This window comes from Coregonus lavaretus (assembly GCF_964263955.1).
Source record: "Coregonus lavaretus genome assembly, contig: HAP1_SCAFFOLD_57, whole genome shotgun sequence".
In the NCBI taxonomy this organism is placed as follows: Eukaryota; Metazoa; Chordata; class Actinopteri; order Salmoniformes; family Salmonidae; genus Coregonus; species Coregonus lavaretus.
Window position 1 is genome coordinate 1,991,106 of NW_028160194.1, and position 22,520 is coordinate 2,013,625.

Sequence of the window (22,520 nt, forward strand, 5' to 3'; positions counted from 1 at the left end):
TCATTTTTGTGTGATTTTGTTGTCAGCACATTCAACTATGTAAGGAAAAAAGTATTTAATAAGATTATTTCATTCATTCAGATCTAGGATGTGTTATTTTAGTGTTCCCTTGATTTTTTTGAGCAGTGTATTTCAAAATGAGTGTTTTGTAGTTATTAGTAATGTAAATTCTGCATTTCTTCAGTTTTATCGGTGAGCAAGAATAAATGAAGGAGGTTGCAACTCAAAATTAGGAAGGTGTTCCTAATGTTTTGTGGACTCAGTGTATATCAAATAAAGATGTTGTGATGATCAGTTTTCAGCATTAGTTTGGATGTATTATTTTATATTACTGAACATATTTAGTTTAATGATAAACAGGCTATGAATCGACTTCTTGTGTTTATTAAATTGTCTTATAATACTAGATTCATTATTTACATTTACATATTAGTCATTTAGCAGACGCACTTATCCAGAGCGACTTACAGGTATACATTATTTTATCAAAGCCACAACCCTGGCGTTGCAAATGCCATGCTCTACCAACTGAGCTACATCCCCTCATTATTTTAGTCATTGATGATGAATGTATATGAATAACTGTATTGAAGTTAATTGATTTGGCGGCAGGTAGCCTAGCGGTTAAGAGTGTTGGGCCAGTAACTGAAAGGTCGCTGGTTTGAATCCTGAGCCAACTAGGTCAAAAATCTGTCATTGTGGCCTTGAGCAAGGCAATTAACCCCAATTGGTCCTATACGTCGCTCTGGATAAGAGCATCTGCTAAATTACAAATATGTAATGAAAAATCATGTTTGTACATGCATTTGTGCTGGGCAACCTCTTCTTCTCTTGTGCATAAATATAACAAAGTGTTTAAAGGGAAATAGTCTATACAGTGCATTCTGAAAGGATTCAGACCCCTTAATACATTACAGCCTTATTGTAAAATTGATTTAAAAAATAAAATTACAATCCCTCATAATGACAAAAGCAAAAACAGGTTTAGACATTTTTGCACATTTATTAGAAATTAAAAACAGATACCTTATTTACATAAGTATTCCAGACCCTTTGCTATGAATCTCGAAATGTAGCTCAGGTGCATCCTGTTTCCTGTTTCCATTGATTTTCCTTGAGATGTTTCTACAACTTGATTGGAGTCCACCTGAGATAAATTCAACTGATTGGACATGGTTTGGAAAGGCACACACCTGTCTATATAACATCCCACAGTTGACAGTGCATGTCAGAGCAAAAACCAAGCCATGAGGTCGAAGGAATTGTCTGTAGATCTCAGAGACAGGATTGTGTCGAGGCACAGATCTGGGGAAGGGTACCAGAAAATGTCTGCAGCATTGAAGGTCCCCAAGAACACAGTGGCCTCCATCATTCTTAAATGGAAGAAGTTTGGAATCACCAAGACTCTTCCTAGAGCTGTCCGCCCGGCCAAACTGAGCAATCGGGGGAGAGGGGCCTTGCTCAGGGAGGTGACCAAGAACCCGATGATCACTTTGATAGAGCTCCAGAGTTCAGCCCGCTTGGAGTTTGCCAAAGAGGCACCTAAAGGACTCTGACCATGAGAAACAAGATTCTCTGGTCTGATGTTACCAAGATTGAACTCTTTGACCTGAATGCCAAGCGTCACGTCTGGAGGAAACCCGGCACCATGCCTACGGTAAAGCATGGTCGTGGCAGTATCATGCTGTGCGGCTGTTTTTCAGAGGCAGGGAGACTAGTCAGGATCGAAGGAATAATGAGCAGAGCAAAGTACAGAGAGATCCTTGATGAAAACCTGCTCCAGAGCGCTCAGGACTTCAGACTGGGGTGAAGGTTCACCTGGCCCAGCCAGAGCCCAGACCTGAACCCGATTTAGCATCTCTGGAGAGACCAGAAAATAGCTGTGCAGCAACAATCCCCATCCAACCTGACAGCGCTTGAGAGGATCTGCAGAGAACAATGGATGAAACTCCCCAAATACAGGTGTGCCAACCTTGTAGCGTCATACCCAAGAAGACTCGATGCTGTAATCGCTGCCAAAGGTGCTTCAAGAAAGTACTGAGTAAAGGGTCTGAATACTTAGATATTTCAGTTTTTTTATTAATAATCTTTTGCTTTGACATTATGGGGTATTGTGTGTAGATTGATGAGGGGGTTAGAAAACTATTTAATCAATTTTAGAATATGGCTGTAACGTAATAAAATGTGGAAAAAGTCAAGGGGTCTGAATACTTTCAGATTGCACTGTATATAGCCAAGCTACCATTGACTAGATATTGGCACCCCATGTATATAGCCAAGCTACCATTGACTAGGTATTGGCACCCCATGTATATAGCCAAGCTACCATTGCTCATCGTGTATTAATTCCTCGTGCTACAATCTTTTTTCCTATTATTATAATTGTTGTATTGTGTTCTCCATTGTTGGTCAACATTTCACTGTTAGTCTACACCTGTTGTTTATCAAACGTGACAATTAAAATGAAATGACTACGTATTTAGTTAATTGTCTTCTAAAACTATACTGAAAAATATATATAAACTTGACATGTAAAGTGTTGGTCCCATGTTTCATGAGCTGAAATAAAAGATGCCAGAAATTTTCCATATGCACAAAAAGCTTATTTCTCTCAAATTTGGTGCACAAATTTGTTTCCATTTCTGTTAGTGAGCATTTCTCCTTTGCCAAGATAATCAATCCACCTGAGAGTTGTGGCATTTCAAGAAGCTGATTAAACAGCATGATCATTACACAGGTGCACCTTGTGCTGGGTACAATAAAAGGCCACTCTGAAATGTGCAGTTTTGTCACATAACACAATGCCACAGATGTCTACATTTTGAGGGAGTGCGCAATTGGCATGCTGACTGCAGGAATGTTCACAAGAGCTGTTGCCAGAGAATTGAATGTACATTTCTCTACCGAGAATTTGGCAGAACGTCCAACTGGCTTCACAGCCGCAGACCATGTGTAATCGTGCAAGCCCAGGACCTCCACATCTGTCTTCTTCACCTGCAGGATCATCTGAGACCTGTCACCGGACAGCTGATGAAACTGAGGAGTATTTCTATCTGTAATAAAGCCCTTTAGTGGGGAAAAATCATTCTTATTGGCTGATGGGTGGGCCTGGCTCCCAAATGGTTGGGCCTATGCCTTCCCAGGCCCACCCATGGCTGCGCCCCTGCCCATTCATGTGAAATCCATAGATTAGGGCCTAATGAATGTATTTCAATTGACTGATTTCCTTATATGAACTGTACCCCAGTAAAATTGTTGTGTTTATATTTTTCTTCTGTTAAAACTGCATTGATCTGCCAATGAAAAATAATGTTTGTACATGAATTTGTACTGGTCAACCTCTCCTTGTCTTTTCAACTCAGTTATTCCATATTAAATCTGACAGTATGAATGGTTCTTATGGTTGTATTCAGTTCTTCCATATTAGATCTGACAGTGTGAATGGTTATTATGGGCTGATTGCCTGGAGTGACTACAGTCATACCAAGTTTTCTCTGACCCTGTGATCTCACCAGGACAGAACCACATGTCTCTATCATACTCCAGCCAAAGATACATTTGACCTATGCACTAACAAGCTTTTTCAATATATGCAGCTTTGTCACCGGCTACAGTACTGTAGCTTTATTAATCTACTGTACTTCAATTAATTGACTTGCAATGGATTTGTGCCACAAATGCTAAAAAGTTAGCAGTTATAACAATAGTAGGATAAGCAATATATGCCCAGGACTATATTGAGGGACAGACTGTTGAAATGCCCAGTTGATTATGTAAACAGTCTTGTAGAACTCTGGCATTGATGGTCCATCAGAGGGTGAGGCAAAAGTCTCACAGCGTTTAAGTTTTCGCTTACAAGACCTATAATTTGCTCAGTTCCCAAAAAAACTATTTTATATAAATCAATCCTGCTTCACTTTGGAAAGTAGAAGGAAGATTGTTCAAGCAACGCTTCTCCCAGTGCTTGATTATGCTGATGTAATCTACAGTCATACAGCAGCCTCTGTTTTAAAACCTTTAGCACTGTGTTTTATCACTGGGGAAAATGTTCATATAAAAGTTAAATAAAAAAAATGCAATATAAATACAAAATATGTATTTTGAACACGGCACCCAAATATACATTTTTGACTAGAAACATTTTAACTGAGCCAATTTCTCTTCTATATTATTTATCTAGTCAAAACATGTCACTACACCTCTACACATCACCATTGGGACAATCCAATTTGCTAGTCCCCATTATTTTCTATAATGCATATGAATAGATTCTTTCAGCATAAAGGATTTAGACAGGTTTTCTTCTTAGGTAACAATTAAATAAAACAACAAATATATATTTTTTATTTTTTTTAAGTGTTTTAAGATGACCCACTTACTATTGGGGAGTGGAACCAGAGAGGAAGCTTTTGTTACCTTTCTCACACCACTACAGTATTCATTTCAACAGACCCTTTCCATCCCCCATTGTTAGAGTTCAATATATGCCCAGGACTATATTGAGATTCAGGCTGTTGTAATGTCCAGTTGTTTATGTAAGTAGTATTGTAGAACTCTGGTATTGATGGTCCATTTGAGGGTGAGTCATTGAAGTCAGTAAAGACACTTGTCAGTTGGTCAGCACATGCTCGGAGTACACGTCCTGTTAATCCGTCTGGCGCGTTCGGCCTTGTGAATGTTGATCTGTTTAAAGGTCTTACTCACATCGGCTACAGAGAGCAGGATCACACAGACGTCCCGAACAGCTGATGCTCTCGTGTATGTTTCAGTGTTACTTGCCTCGAAGCGAGCATAGAAGTAATTTAGCTCATCTGGTAGACTCGTGTCACGGGGCAACTCGCGGCTGTGATTCCCTTTGTAGTCTGTAATAGTTTGCAAGCCCTGCCACCTCCGACGAGCATCGGAGCCAGTGTAGTACGATTCGATCTTAGTCCTGTATTGACGTTTTGCCTGTTTGATGGTTCGTCGGAGGGCGTAGAGGGATTTCTTATAAGCTTCTGGGTTAGAGTCCCGCTCCTTGAAAGCGGCAGCTCTACCCTTTAGCTCAGTGCGGATGTTGCCTGTAATCCATGGCTTCTGGTTGGGGTATGTATGTATATGCGTACAGTCACTTTGGGGACGACATCATCGATGCACTTATTGATGAAGCCAGTGACTGATGTGGTGTACTCCTCAATGCAATCGTAAGAATCCCAGAACATATTCCAGTCTGTGCAAAACAGTCCTGTAGCTTAGCATCTGCTTCATCTGACCACTTTTTTACTGACCGAGTCACTGGTGCTTCCTGCTTTAGTTTTTGCTTGTAAGCAGGAATCAGGAGGATATAATTTTGGTCAGATTTGCCAAATGGAGGGCGAGGGAGAGCTTTGTACGCGTCTCTGTATGTGGAGTAAAGGTGGTCTAGTTTTTTCCCCTCTGATTGCACATTTAACATGCTGGTAATAATGAGATGTGATGTAACGTCTTGTCTTAGTGTTGTATGAACAAAGTTAAATCTGTTAGATAGGTAACTCTTGGTGCCACAGTCTGAATGCTAAGGATTCCAGTATGTCTAGGGAGATTACTAGGGTTTATTTTAGAATGACTGATAGATGGAATATACTGACTTGGGGTACAGGGTGATACCATCAGAGTGGAGGGTGCCCACTGATGGTTACCAGATGGTGTTGAAGAAACGTGTAACATGAAGTATATAAACTGAGAGATTTCCTTTGTCCAATGTTCGGATGACAAGAGGCAAAGCACGTCCTGAGTATATACCTTCGAATCTTGAGTACAGACCGACGTCCCCTGTATACAAACCTTACATATAGGAATTAAAGTTGTAAAATAGTGAACTACTCCTTTAATGGAGTGGTAGGTGCTAATGCTGGCTCTTTGCGTCTCTTGACCATGTCGCGTGGACCGGGCACAAAGCTCAAGGAGCGCTCTCCACTTCCCTCCGGTAGTTATTTAGCAAGCCTGATAACACATCACTCCCCACAGACACAAGCACAAACTCTTGCATAAATGTAGAAGCCTATACACCTAAACACTAGCGATCTGACATGCTGTATTGCATGGAAACTGCAGGCTACTAACAACAGCAGCTACATAGTCTAGCCTACTATGGCCCTGTCCCTCTGTCCAGGGTAAACAAAGAGGTAATGTTGTGTCTTGTATATACAGTATAGGTCATTTGTTTGAGAGAATGTGAATGGGATAACATTTGGTTCATATATAGACACTAACTATTTGATTTAAAACAGTTTGTTTAATTTAATTATACACAAAAAGATGTTGCCCAGATCAAATTAATGTACAAACAGTATTTTTCATTACATTTGAGTCATTTAGCAGATGCTCTTATCCAGAGCAACTTACAGAACCAATTAGGGTTAATTGCCTTGATCAAGGACACAACGACAGATTTTTCAATATGTTGGCTCAGGATTGAAAACCAGCGACCTTTCAGTTACTGGCCCAACACTCTTAACCGCTAGGCTACCTGCCACCAGATCAATTAACTTCAATACAGTTATCCAAATACATTCATAATCAATGAATAAAATAATGAATCTAATTTTAAAAGATAATTTAAAAAACACAAGTAGTCGATTCATAGCCTTTTTATAATTAATAAAAGTTGTTTAGTAATATAAAATAATCCACCCAAACTAATGCTGAAAACTGATCATCACACCATCTTTATCTGATATACACTGAGTGTACAAAACATTAGGAACACCTTCCTAATATTGAGTTGCACCCCCTCCCCTCCCCTTGTCCTCAGAATAGCCTCAATTCGTCGGGGCATGGACTCTCCAAGGTGTTGAGAGCATTCCACAGGGATGCTGGCCCATGTTGACTGCAATGCTTCCCACAGTTGTGTCAGGTTGGCTGGGAGTGGATCTCTACTCTGAATAGCTCGTTCCATCTCCTCCCACAGATGCACAATTGGATTGATATCTGGTGACTCGGCAGGCCACTGCAGTAAGCTGAATTCACTGTCATGTTGGTGGAACCATTCCTGGACAAGGCTTGTGGCATGGGGCATAATCCTGCTGAAAAAATATATTTTGCAGATGGATCCACTGCTGCCATGAAGGGATGCACCTGATTGGTAACGATGTTTAGATATCCTGTGGCATTCAAATGATGTTCTACTTTTATCAAGGGGCCCAATGTGTGCCATGAAATCACACCCCACACCACCACCACCAGCCTGCAATGTTGACACACAGCATGGATGCATGTACTCATGGTTTTCTCCATACCCTAGTCCCCCCATCAGCATGAAACAGCAGGAACCGGGATTCATCAGACCAGGCAATGTTTTTCAAATTCTCCAGTGTCCAGTGTTTTCATTCCTTAGCCCACTGCAGTTTCTTGTTTTCTGCTGAAAGCTAATGGGGATCCATAATAAATACACCACAACTACATCATTAAGGATCATAGCTTTCACCTGGGTTCACCTGGTCAGTCTATGTCATGGAAAGAGCAGGTGTCCTTAATGTTTTGTACACTCAGTGTATGTTGTGTCTACTAGCTCATTCCCACAGAAAACTGCAGATGTGACCTTGAGCAAGGCACTTAACCCTAATTGCTCATGTAAGTCGCTCTGGATAAGAGCGTCTGCTAAATTACTAAAATGTAAATGTAATGTACCACCCAGTCAACCATCAGACTCCATTGTGAGACGCCTCAAATAGGATATTCAACCTTAAAAGGCAAATCCAAGGTAATCTCAATATCTTTACAGTAGAAACAAACAAAACACACCAAAACTGACCAGGTGAACACTGATCAGTAAAGTAAAGAGATGCTAACATTCTAGAACGCTCCCTTTGATTTTGAATTTTAGGACCCCTTTAGTTATAAAAATATATATTTAAAAATGAATTTGGCCTTTACTACTATATCCAATAGAAACACATTCATAAATGGCCCAAAAACAGACTAATGGTGAAAACTGATCATCACATCATCTCTATCTGATACATTCAGTACAATGTAGTATTTTATTAGGATCCCCAGCGGCTACTCTTCCTGGGGTCCAAACAGGAAACACAAAAAATACATCAAATACATCATCATGCACTACATTTACAATTTAGTCATGTTGCAGATGCTCCCATCCAGAGAGACCCACAGCTAGTGCATTCATCTTATGATAGCCAGGAGAGACAACATAGTGGCTCCTAAAAACTCCCTATAAAGCAGGAACCTAGGGAGAAACTTAGAGAGGAACCAGGCATAAAGAGGTGACATATGTTTACATATCAGTAGGCTGTACAATACAAAAAGGGGGGGGGGGGGGGGGGGGGGTTGGATCAATTCTGCCCACAAATGTTCTATAGGATTGAGGTCTGGGCTTTGTGATGGCGACTCCAATACCTTGACTTTGTTGTCCTTAAGCCATTTTGCCACAACTTGGAAGTATGCTTGGGGTCATTGTCCATTTGGAAGACCCATTTGCGACCAAGCTTTAACTTCCTGACTGATGTCTTGAGATGTTGCTTCAATATATCCACATAATGTTCCTTCCTCATGATGCCATCTATTTTGTGAAGTGCACCAATCCCTCCTGCAGCAAAGCACCCCGACAGCCTGATGCTGCCACCCCCGTGCTTCACGGTTGGGATGGTGTTCTTCTGCTTGCAAACATAACATTATTTTACTCCAAACATAACAATGGTCATTATGGCCAAACAGTTCTATTTTTGTTTCATCAGACCAGAGGACATTTCTCAAAAAAGTACGATCTTTGTCCCCATGTGCAATTGCAAACCGTAGTCTGGCTTTTTTATGGCGGTTTTGGAGCAGTGGCTTCTTCCGTGCTGATCGGCCTTTCAGGTTATGTCGATATAAGACTCATTTTACTGTGGATATAGACACTTTTGTACCCGTTTCCTCCAGCATCTTCACAAGGTCCTTTGCTGTTGTTCTGGGATTGATTTGCACCAAAGTACGTTCATCTCTAGGAGACAGAACGCATCTCCTTCCTGAGCGGTATGACGGCTGCATGGTCCCATGGTGTTTATACTTGCGTACTATTGTTTGCACAGATGAACGTGGTACCTTCAGGTGTTTGGAAATTGCTCCCAAGGATGAATCAGACTTGTAGAGGTCTACAAAATTTATTCTGAGGTCTTGGCTGATTCCTTTTCATTTTCCCATGATGTCAAGCAAAAAGGCATTGAGTTTGAAGGTAGGCCTTGAAATAGATCCACAGGTACACCTCCTTTTGACTCAAATTATGTAAATTAGCCTATCAGAAGCTTCTAAAGCCATGACATCATTTTCTGGAATTCTCCAAGCTGTTTAAAGGCACAGTCAACTTAGTGTATGCAAACGTTTGACCACTGGAATTGTGATACAGTGAAATAATCTGGCTGTAAACAATTGTTGGAAAAATGACTTGTGTCATGCACAAAGTAGATGTCCTAACCGACTTGCCAAAACTATAGTTTGTTAAAAAGAAATTTGTGGAGTGGTTGAAAAACAAGTTTTAATGACTCCAACCTAAGTGTATGTAAACTTCCGACTTCAACTGAATATGGACAAGCAATGACAGAGCGGCATATACAGTAGAATATTATAGAATACAGTATATACATATGGACAACCAATGACAGAGCGACATGGACTAAGATACAGTAGAATATTATAGGATACAGTATATACATATGAGATGTGTAAAATGCTTCACAACATCAGCTCAGCTAAAAGTTCCTGTTGTTATTTTTGTAATGTGCCATAAGGTTTATTTTATTTTATGTTTTTTTGAATCTGGTTTTATTGCTAGTTTGAGTTACCTGGCAGAGAGTTCCATGTAGTCATGGCTCTATTTAATACTGTGTGTTTCCCAGCGTCTGTTCTGGACCTGGGGACTGTGAAGAAACCTCTTGCTGCATGTCTTGTGTTGTACCGATGAGTGTCCGAACTAGCTCATTCCCACAGAAAACTGCAGAGGAAAGCAGTACCACCCAGTCATCTATCAGACCTTACTGAGTGTATTCAACCCTAAGGGCAAATCCAAGGTCATCTCAATATCTTTACAGTAGAAGATAACAAAACACACCAAAACTGACCAGGTGAACACTGATCAGTAAAGTCAAGAGAGGCTAACATTCTATAACGTTCCCTTTCCTCTGCACAGTTCTCTCACAGAGAGAAACAATAGGATTACAATAGAGTGTTACTCTTTCTTAATGTTATCAAATTCACTGTTACCACTTCCTTTCTGAGGTGAGAATGAAGTGACTTTAATCTTAACTGGTCTGAGACAACTGATGAGGCTTTTCTCTTGTGTGTGTTCTCTGATGACCTTTTAGCTCAACTGATGTTTTATAACATTTTCCACAGTCAGAGCAGTATTAAGGCTTCTCTCCTGTGTGTATATGTTTGTGTTGTTTTAAGTTGCCCAGTCGAGAGAAACTCGCCCCACAGTCAAAGCAGGAGTAAGGTTTCGCTCCTGTGTGTTGTTTTCTGATGAACTTTTAGCTCAGCTGATGATTTAAAACATTTTACACAATTAGAACAGGAGTAAGGCTTCTCTCCTGTGTGTGTTCTCTGATGACGTATTAGCTCATATTTTGTTTTTAAAAAACATCCACAGTCAGAGCAGGCGTAAGGCTTCTCTCCTGTGTGTATAAGTTCATGTATTTTTAAATCCGCCAGTCGAGAGAAACTCTTTCCACAGTCAGAGCAGGCGTAAGGCTTCTCTCCTGTGTGTATACGTTCATGTCGTTTTAAGTGGCCCAGTTGAGAGAAACTCACCCCACAGTCAGAGCAGAAGTAAGGCTTCTCTCCTGTGTGTGTTCTCTGATGACATTTTAGCTTAGTTGATGTTGTAAAGCATTTTACACAGTCAGAGCAGAAATAAGGCTTCTCTCCTGTATGTATACGTTCATGTTGTTTTAAGTCACCCAGTCGAGAGAAACTCTTTCCACAGTAAGAGCAGGAGTAAGGCTTCTCTCCTGTGTGTGTTCTCTGATGAACTTTTAGTTCAGCTGATGATATAAAACATTTTCCACAGTCAGAGCAGGAGTAAGGCTTCTCTCCTGTATGTATAAGTTCATGTCGTTTTAAGTGGCCCAGTCGAAAAAAACTCACCCCACAGTCAGAGCAGAAGTAAGGCTTCTCTCCTGTATGTATACGTTCATGTATTTTTAAATCCGCCAGTCGAGAGAAACTCTTTCCACAGTCAGAGCAGGAGTAAGGCTTCTCTCCTGTGTGTGTTCTCTGATGAACTTTTAGTTCAGCTGATGATTTAAAACATTTTCCACAGTCAGAGCAGAAATAAGGCTTCTCTCCTGTATGTATACGTTCATGTATTTTTAAATCCGCCAGTCGAGAGAAACTCTTTCCACAGTCAGAGCAGGCGTAAGACTTCTCTCCTGTGTGTATAAGTTCATGTATTTTTAAGACCCCCAGTCGAGAGAAACATTTTCCACAGTCAGAGCAGGAGTAAGGCTTCTCTCCTGTGTGTATACGTTCATGTCGTTTTAAGTGGCCCAGTCGAGAGAAACTCACCCCACAGTCAGAGCAGAAGTAAGGCTTCTCTCCTGTGTGTGTTCTCTGATGAAGTCTTAGCTTAGTTGATGTTGTGAAGCATTTTCCACAGTCAGAACAGGAGTAAGGCTTCTCTCCTGTATGTATACTTTCATGTGTTTTTAAGTGGCCCAGTCGAGAGAAACTTGCCCCACAGTCAGAGCAGGAGTAAGGCTTCTCTCCTGTGTGAGTTCGCTGATGAACTTTTATCTCAGTTGATGTTGTGAAGCATTTTCCACAGTGAGAACAGGAGTAAAGCTTCTCTCCTGTATGTATACGTTCATGTGTTTTTAAGGTATCCAATCGGGAGAAATTCTTCCCACAGTCAGAACAGAAGTAAGGCTTCTCTCCTGTGTGAATACGGTGGTGTTTTTTTAAAGTCCCCAGTTGAGCAAAACTCTCCCCACAGTCAGAGCAGCAGTAAGGCTTCTCTCCTTTATGTATACTTTGGTGTCTTTTTAAATGGCTCAGTCGAGAGAAACTCTTCCCACAGTCAGAGCAGGAGAAAGGCTTTTCTCCTGTGTGCACTCTCTGATGAACTGTCAGAGATTGTGATGATGTGAATCTCTTTCGACATTCAGTACATGAATACAGATTCTCTCCTGTGTGTATTTGTAGGTGTATTTTTAACTTTGATAGAATTGGGAAAATCTCCTCACAATGTGGGCAGTGGTGAGACCTCTTAGCTCTGTGATCTTCCTGCTGTTGTTCTCTGGATGTAGAGAATGTCTCAACATGGTCTCCTGTGTGAACAACATCAGAAGAACCAGTCAGTTGGTGTAATATACAGTACCAGTCATAAGTTGACACACCTACTAATTCAAGGGTTTTTCTTAATTTTTTACTATTTTCTACCTTGTAGAATAATAGTGAAGACATCTAAACTATAAAATAACACATATGGAATCATGTAGTAACCAAAAAAAGTGTTAACCAAATCAAAATGTTATATTTTAGATTCTTCAAAGTAGCCACCCTTTGCCTTGACAGCTTTCCACACTCTTGGCATTCTCTCAATCAACTTCACCTGGAATGCTTTTCCTACAGTCTTGAAGGAGTTCCCACATATGCTGAGCACTTGTTGGCTGCTTTTCCTTCACTCTGTGGTCCAACTCATCCCAAATCATCTGAATTGGGTTGAAGTCAGATGATTGTGGAGGCCAGGTCATCTGATGCAGCACTCCATCACTCTCCTTCTTGGTCAAATAGCCATTACATAGCCTGTAGGTGTGTTGGGTCATTGTCCCACTAAGCGCAAACCAGATTGGATGGCGTATCACTGCAGAATGATGTGGTAGCCATGCTGGTTAAGTGTGCCTTGAATTCTAAAAATATCCCAGACAGTGTCACCAGCAAAGCACCCCCACACATCCTCCTCCATGCTTCACTGTGGGAACAACACATGCAGAGATCATCCGTTCACCTACTCTGTCTCTCACAAAGACACAGCTGTTGGAACCAAAAATCTGACATTTGGACTCATCAGACCAATGGACAGATTTCCACCAGTCTAATGTCCATTGCTCATGTTTCTTTGCCCAAGTAAGTATCTTCTTATTATTGGTGTCCTTCAGTAGAGGTTTCATTTCAGCAATTCGACCTTGAAGGCCTGATTCACACGGTCTCCTCTGAAAAGTTGATGTTGAGATGTGTCTGTTACTTGAACTCTGAATAATTTATTTGGGCTGCAATTTCTGAGGCTGGTAACTCTAATGAACTTATCGCCTGCAGCAGAGGTAACTTGGTCTTCCTTTCCTGTGGCGGTCCTCGTGAGAGGCTGTTTCATTATAGCGCTTGATGGTTTTTGCGACAGCCCTTGAATAAACTTGAAAAGTTCTTGAAATTTTACGGATTGACTGACCTTCATGTCTTAAAGTAATAATGGACTGTCGTTTCTCTTTGATTATTTAAGCTGTTCTTGCCATAATATGGACTTGGTCTTTTACCAAATAGGGCTATCTTCTGTATACCACCCCTACCTTGTCACAACACACCTAATTGGCTCAAATGCATTAAGAATGAAAGAAATTGCAAAAATGAACTTTTGATAAGGCATTCCAGGTGACTACCTCATGAAGATGGTTGAGAGAATACCAAGAGTGTGCAAAGCTGTAATCAAGGCAAAGGGTGGCTACTTAGAAGAACTTAAAGTATAAAATATATTTTGATATGTTTAACACTTTTTTGGTTACTAAACGATTCCATATGTGTTGTTGAATAGCTTTGATGTCTTCACTACTATTACACAATGTAGGATGTAGGAAATAGTAAAAATAAAGATAAACCCTTGAATGAGTAGGTGTGTCCAAACCTTTGACTGGTAATGTACATGTCAATCACATTTATTTTTTGAAGCCCTTTTTACATCCGCAAAGTCACAAAGTGCTTTACAGAAACACTTCCTAAAATCACGAAAGATCAAGCAATGCAGATGTAGAAGCACAGTGGCTACTAAAAACTCAGTATAAAGCAGGAACCCAGGGAGAAACATGGAGAGGAACCAGTCCTCTTCTGGCTGTACCGGGTGGCGCAGCGGTCTAAGGCACTGCATCTCAGTGCTTGAGGCGTCACTACAGACCCCCTGGTTCGATTCCAGGCTGTATCACAACCGGCCGTGATTGGGAGTCCCATAGGGCGGCACACAATTGGCCCAGCATCGGGGGGCAAAAGTCGTGAAATTTATGAGCCATATCATCCTCCACTCACTATCACAAGGGTTAGTAACTACACAGACTCAGTTCATAGAACTTTAAAACATTGGCAGTTTGTCTACTTCCCTTCTTTAGTCTACTCTCTGATCACTCCAGATAGTGAATAAAACACATGCTGGCAATACTGGTGTCAAACCATGCAAGTCTCTGTAGCACGAAATAACATCTACCTTTTCATACAAACAGATCATCATGAAACAGTTCAACTGCAACTTTTCATGCACAGTGAGAAGTTGGAACAAACAAACTTAATTAGATAGAACCTGCTCTTACCATGAGAAACAGATTTCCCAATCTTCTCCTCCTCTTCTTCATCTTTAATGTTGACATTCAGCTCCAGTGTTTGACTGCAGTCTTCCAGCTTCACTGATGCCATCTCTGGATCCTGCAGTGCAAACTGGGCTCCACTGTCACAATCAGGACCCACTGACTGTAGGTTTGGACTTAGTGTGGAAGGAGAGGGGCAGGCTGGGTTTGTCCTCACTGTTGATATTACCGGCCTCATACCTGAGTTGGCAAGTAGTAATAAAGAGAAACGGAAACAAAAGTTATTGTCTTGACAATTCAGGCACATTCTTTATTCTCTAAAAATATTTTGTATTTTTCAATCATCTAATTCAGTGTTTGACTGAAAAAGTACTAATTTTGGGTGCCGGTACGGTATATATTTCGGTGCAGGAGCCCCACAATACCTTTGAGCTAATATTCTATAAGAGGAACATGAGCTCAAGCAGTAGACATTTCAGGTGCTGATATTCAGCTCTGTTGACCTTCTGTCCAAGTCAAACACTGATCTCATTTTAATAGATCAGGTAGCTAAGAATTGACAACAAATAATTAACATTACAAAGTACACACTACACAATGTACAGTTGAAGTCGGAAGTGTACATACACCTTAGCCAAATACATTTAAACTCAGTATTACACAATTTCTGACATTTAATCTTAGTAAAAATTCCCAGTCTTACGTCAGTTAGGATCAACACTTTATTTTAAGAATGTGAAATGTCAGAATAATAGTAGAGATAATGATTTATTTCAGCTTTTATTTCCTTCATCAGATTCCCAGTGGGTCAGATGTTTACATACACTCAATTAGTATTTGGTAGCATTGCCTTTAAATTGTTTAACTTGGGTCAAACGTGTCGGGTAGCCTTCCACAAGCTTCCCACAATAAGTTGTGTGAATTTTGGCCCATTCCTCCTGACAGAGCTGGTGTAACTGAGTCAGGTTTGTAGGACTCCTTGCTCGCACACGCCTTTTCAGTTCTGCCCACACATTTTCTATAGGATTGAGGTCAGTGCTTTGTGATGGCCACTCCAATACCTTGACTTTGTTGTCCTTAAGCCATTTTGCCACAACTTTGGATGTATGCTTGGGATCATTGTCCATTTGGAAGACCTATTTGCGACCAAGCTTTATCTTCCTGACTGATATCTTGAGATGTTGCTTCAATTTATCCACATAATTTTCCATCCTCATGATGCCATCTATTTTGTGAAGTGCACCAGTCTCTCCTGCAGCAAAGCACCCCCACAGCATGATGCTGTGCTTCGCGGTTGGCATGGAGTTCTTCGGCTTGCAAGCATCCCCCTTTTTCCTCCAAACATAACGATGGTCATTATGGCCAAACAGTTATAGTTTTGTTTCATCAGACCAGAGGACATTTATCCAAAAAGTACGATATTTGTCCCCATGTGCAGTTGCAAACCATAGTCTGGCTTTTTTATGGCGGTTTTGGAGCAGTTGCTTCTTCCTTGCTGAGTGGCCTTTCAGGTTATGTCGATATAGGACACGGTTTACTGTGGATATAAATACTTTTGTACCTGTTTCCTCCAGCATCTTCACAAGGTCCTTTGCTGTTGTTCTGGTATTGATTTGCACTTTTCGCACCAAAGTACGTTCATCTCTAGGAGACAGAACGCGTCTCCTTCCTGAGCGGTATGACGGCTGTGTGGTCCCATGGTGTTTATACTTGCATACTACTGTTTTTACAGATGAACGTGGTACCTTCAGGCATTTGAAAATTGCTCCCAAGGATGAACCAGACTTGTGGAGGTGTACCATTTTTTTCCTGAGGTCTTGGCTGATTTATTTTGATTTTCCCATGATGTCAAGCAAAGAGGCACTGAGTTTGAAGGTAGGCCTTGAAATACATTCAGAGGTACACCTCCAATTGACTCAAATGATTTCAATTAGAATATCAGAAGCTTCTAAAGCCATGACATCATTTTCTGGAATTTTCCAAGCTGTTTAAAGGCACAGTCAACTTAGTGAATGTAAACCCACTGGAATTGTGATACAGTGAATTATAAGTGAAATAATCTGTCTGTAAACAATTACTTGTCATTACTTGCCAAAACTATAGTTTGTTAACAAGAACTTTGTGGAGTGGTTGAAAAATGAGTTTTAATGACTAAACTTCCGACTTCAACTGAGAGATATATATATATATATATACACACACACACACACACACACACACACTCTTCCTAGAGCTGGCCGAAGTGAGCAATCGGGGGAGAAGGGCGTTAAAAGCAATTGTATTTCCTGTTCACACCATTAACATTTATAGATAGACAGAAACAACGGAATGTGTCTGAATAGTACTACACATGTAGAAAACAGATAATCATTACATTCTGCTTCAAAACAGTAGTGCAACCGTGAAATTGTTGCTCTCTGATGGACCCGCACTGTCCGCACTGTAGTCCGTTGACGCTGACCGAGAGTAGCCGCCATTTTATCAGCTCGTGAATTTTGACAAAAAAACAATAACATGCTAAATGAACTCAGAAATCTCAAATAAATTGATTATTTATGAAATGACCTTGACAAAATGATGTACATCCACTCAGACAAACCCAAAGTCTCTAGCTATGTGACTTGTAAAATAGTTTTTATCACGTTCTTCACTCGGTTTGAAACAAAAACAACACATAGCAACCTTCACCAAACGTGGTAATATCTTAACGGATGTGTTACCTAGCATGGTATGCATGTTCTTTCGACATTGGAAAGTTTAACCGTGCTATTACATACCTGTAGTAATGAATTGAAACGGACACAAAAGTTATCTTCTTGACATCGCAGTTCTGGCGCTTTCTTTATTCTGAAGAATGGCGGAACTTCCTGTTCCCCCACTAGCATAGTATTTTATAGAATAGAATGAATAGGATAGATAGAATGAATAAGATAGATAGAATGAATAAGATAGATAGAATGAATAAGATAGATAGAATGATAGATAGAATGATAGATAGATAGATAGATAGATAGATAGATAGATAGATAGATAGATAGATAGATAGATAGATAGATAGATAGATAGATAGATAGATAGATAGATAGATAGATAGATAGATAGATAGATAGATAAAGACAACTATGCTGATAATGCTGTGATGATAAAAGATCCGCTGACGCTGTACTTTGATTATAAAGGTTTATTCATAACAAAGGATTTCAGCGTCGATTTACAGATATCTGCAGATTATCTGGAGAACAGCCGGACCCGATCTGTAATATGCTATTCTCTCAGTCCTTTGTTCAAGACATGGTATTTCTATCCTATGTGACATAATATGGCGTGATTTTAATAAACCAATCCCTGGCTTTCCACATATCTCCCCATATCCTCTATTCCAAGAAGCCTATGTAGTAATGCTTTCCAGATGTTTCCGCAAACAGAGCCAAGTTCCTCTAACACACTTTTTGCAAACGTCAGCAAAGTCATAGACCCTCAGACACTACAATAGTGAGGGAAAAAAGTATTTGATCCCCTGCTGATTTTCTACGTTTGCCCACTGACAAATAAATTATCAGTCTATAATTTTAATGGTAGGTTTATTTGAACAGTGAGAGACAGAATAACAACAAAATAATCCAGAAAAAACGCATGTCAAAAATGTTATACATTGATTTGCATTTTAATGAGGGAAATAAGTATTTGACCCCCTCTCAATCAGAAAGATGTCTGGCTCCCAGGTGTCTTTTATACTGGTAACGAGCTGAGATTTCAAGGCAGCTGGGACCATAGTCACCAAGAAAACAATTGGTAACACACTACGCCGTGAAGGACTGAAAGCCTGCAGCGCCCGCAAGGTCCCCCTGCTCAAGAAAGCACATATACAGGCCCGTCTGAAGTTTGCCAATGAACATCTGAATGATTCAGAGGAGAACTGGGTGAAAGTGGTGGTCAGATGAGACCAAAATCGAACTCTTTGGCATCAACTCAACTCGCCGTGTTTGGAGGAGGAGGAATGCCGCCTATGACCCAAAGAACACCATCCCCACCGTCAAACACGGAGGTGAAAACATTATGCTTTGGGGGTGTTTTTCTGCTAAGGGGACAGGACAACTTCACCGCATCAAAGGGACGATGGACGGGGCCATGTACTGTCAAATCTTGGGTGAGAACCTCCTTCCCTCAGCCAGGGCATTGAAAATGGGTCGTGGATGGGTATTCCAGCATGACATTGACCCAAAACACACAGCCAAGGCAATAAAGGAGTGGCTCAAGAAGAAGCACATCAAGGTCCTGGAGTGGCCTAGCCAGTTTCCAGACCTTAATCCCATAGAAAATCTGTGGAGGGAGCTGAAGGTTCGAGTTGCCAAACGTCAGCCTCAAAACCTTAATGACTTGGAGAAGATCTGCAAAGAGGACTGGGACAAAATCCCTCCTGAGATGTGTGCAAACCTGGTGGCCAACTACAAGAAACGTCTGACCTCTGGGATTGCCAACAAGGGTTTTGCCACCAAGTACTAAGTCATGTTTTGCAGAGGGGTCAAATACTTATTTCCCTCATTAAAATGCAAATCAATTTATAACATTTTTGACGTGAGTTTTTCTGGATTTTTTAAAAATGTTATTCTGTCTCTCACTGTTCAAAAAACCTACCATTAAAATTATAGACTGATCATGTCTTTGTCAGTGGGCAAACGTAAAAAATCAGCAGGGGATCAAATACTTTTTTCCCCTCACTGTACATACACACACACCACCAAGACTCTTCCTAGAGCTGGCCGCCTGGCCAAAGTGAGCAATCGGGGGTGAAGGACGTTAGTCAAGAAGGTACCCAAGAAGCCGATGGTCACTCTGACAGAGCTCCAGAGTTCCTCGGTAGAGATAGGAGAAACTTCCAAAAGGACAACCATCTCTGCAGCACTCCACCAATCAGGCCAATATGGTAGAGTGGCCAGACGGAAGCCACTCCTCAGTAATTTTATTTAACCAGGTAAGCCAGTTGAGAACAAGTTCTCATTTACAACTGCGACCTGGCCAAGATAAAGCAAAGCAGTGCGATAAAAACAACAACACAGAGTTACATATGGGGTAAACAAAACAAAGTCAAAAATGCAACAGAAAATATATATACAGTGAGTGCAAATGTAGTAAGTTATGGAGATAAGGCAATAAACAGGCCATAGTGCAAAACAGTTACAATTTCGTATTAACACTGGAATGATAGATGTGCAAAAGATTATGTGCAATTAGAGATACTGGGGTGCAAATTAGCAAAATAAATAACAATATGGGGATGAGGTAGTTGGGTGGGCTAATTTCAGAATGGCTGTGTACAGGTGCAGTGATCGGTAAGCTGCTCTGACAACTGACGCTTAAAGTTAGTGAGGGAGATAAGAGTCTCCAGCTTCAGAGATTTTTGCAGGTCGTTCCAGTCATTGGCAGCAGAGAACTGGAAGGAATGGCGGCGAAAGGAGGTGTTGGCTTTGGGGATGACCAGTGAGATATACCTGCTGGAGCGCAGACTACGGGTGGGTGTTGCTATGGTGACCAGTGAGCTAAGATAAGATGGGGATTTGCCTAGCAGTGATTTATAGATGACCTGGAGCCAGTGGGTTTGGCGACGAATATGTAGTGAGGGCAAGCCAACAAGAGCGTACAGGTCACAATGTTGGGTAGTATATGGGGCTTTGGTGACAAAACGGATGACACTGTGATAGACTACATCCAATTTGCTGAGTAGAGTGTTGGAGGCTAATTTGTAAATGACATCGCCAAAGTCAAGGATCGGTAGGATAGTCAGTTTTACGAGGGCATGTTTGGCAGCATGAGTGAAGGAGGCTTTGTTGCGAAATAGGAAGCCAATTCTAGATCTAACTTTTGAATGTAGATGCTTAATGTGAGTCTGGAAGGATAGTTAGTTTACAGTCTAACCAGACACTTGGTATTTGTAGTTGTCCACATACTCTAGGTCAGACCCGCCGAGAGTAGTGATTCTAGTCGGGTGCAAGCAGCGTTCGGTTGAAGAGCATGCATTTAGTATTACTAGTGTTTAAGAGCAGTTGGAGGCTACGGAAGGAGTGTTGTATGGCGTTGAAGCTCGTTTGGAGGTTTGTTAACACAGTGTCCAATGAAGGGCCAGATGTATACAAAATGGTGTCGTCCGCATAGAGGTGGATCCGAGCGTCACCAGCAGCAAGAGCGACATCATTGATATACACAGAGAATAGAGTCTGCCCGAGAATTGAACCCTGTGACCCCCCCATAGAGATGGCCAGAGGTACAGACAACAGGCCCTCCGATTTGACACATTGAACTCTATCTGAGAAGTAGTTGGTGAAGCAGGCGAAGCAGTCATTAGAGAAACCAAGGCTATTTAGTCTGCCAATAAGAATGCGGTGGTTGACAGAGTCGAAAGCCTTGGCCAGGTCGATGAAGATGGCTGCACAGTACTGTCTTTTATCGATCGCGGTTATAATATCGTTTAGGATCTTGAGCGTGGCTGATGTGCACCCATGACCAGCTCGGAAACCGGATTGCATAGCGGAGAAGGTACGGTGGGATTCGAAATGGACGGTGATCTGTTTGTTAACTTGGCTTTCAAATACTTTTGAAAGGCAGGGCAGGATGAATATAGGTCTAACAGTCTGGATCTAGAGTGTCACCCCCTTTGAAGAGGGGGATGACCGCGGCAGCTGTCCAATCTCTGGGGATCTCAGACGTTACGAAAGAGAGGTTGAACAGGCTAGTAATAGGGGCTGTGACAATTTCGGCGGCTAATTTTAGAAAGAAAGGGTCCAGATTGTCTAGCCCAGCTGATTTGTAGGGGTCCAGATTTTTCAGCTCTTTCAGAACATCAGCTGTCTGAATTTGTGTGGCATGGGCACGTTGCAGCGGAGGGTGCAGAGCTGGTGTCCGGGGTAGTGGTAGCCAGGTGGAAAGCATGGCCAGCCGTAGCAAAATGCTTGTTGAAATTCTCGATTATTGTAGATTTATCTGTGGTGACAGTGTTTCCTAGTCTCAGTGCAGTGGGCAGTTGGGAGGAGATGCTCTTATTTTCCATGGACTTTACAGTGTCCCAAAACTTTTTGGAGTTAGTGCTACAGGATGCACATTTCTGTTTGAAAAAGCTAGCCTTTGCTTTCCTAACTGATTGTGTATATTGGTTCCTGACTTCCCTAAAAAGTTGCATATCGCGGGGGCTGTTCAATGCTAATGCAGTACGCCACATGATGTTTTTGTGCTAGTCAAGGGCAGTCAAGTCTGAGGATAATTTTTTGAATGGGGCATGCTTATTTAAGATTGAGAGGAAAGCACTTTTAAAGAACAACCAGGCATCCTCTACTGACGGAATGAGGTCAATATCCATCCAGGATACCCGGGCCAGGTCAATTAGAAAGGCCTGCTCGCTGAAGTGTTTTAGAGAGCGTTTGACAGTGATGAGGAGTGGTCGTTTGACCGCGGACCCATTACGGACGCATGCAATAAGGCAGTAATCGCTGAGATCCTGGTTGAAGACAGCGGAGGTCTATTTAGAGGGTATATTTGTCAGGATGATATCTATGAGGGTGCCCATGTTTACAGATTTGGGGTTGTACCTGGTAGGTTTGTTGATAATTTATGTGAGATTAAGGGCATCTAGTTTAGATTGTAGGTTGGCCGGGGTGTTAAGCATATCCCAGTTAGGTCACCAAGCAGTACAAACTCTGAGGATAGATGGGGGGCGATCAGTTCACATATGGTGTCCAGGGCACAGCTCTGGGCTGAGGAGGGTCATGTAGCAAGCGGCAACAGTGAGAGATTTATTTCTGGAAAGGTAGATTTTTAGAAGTAGAAGCTCAAACTGTTTGGGCACAGACCTGGATAGTACAATAGAGCTCTGCAGGCTCTCTCTACAGTAGATTGCAACCCCACCCCCTTTGGCAGTTCTATCGAGATGGAAAATGTTGTAGTTGGAGATGGACATTTCTGGTGGCCTTCCTAAGCCAGGATTCAGACACTGCTAGAACATCAGGGTTGGCGGAGTGT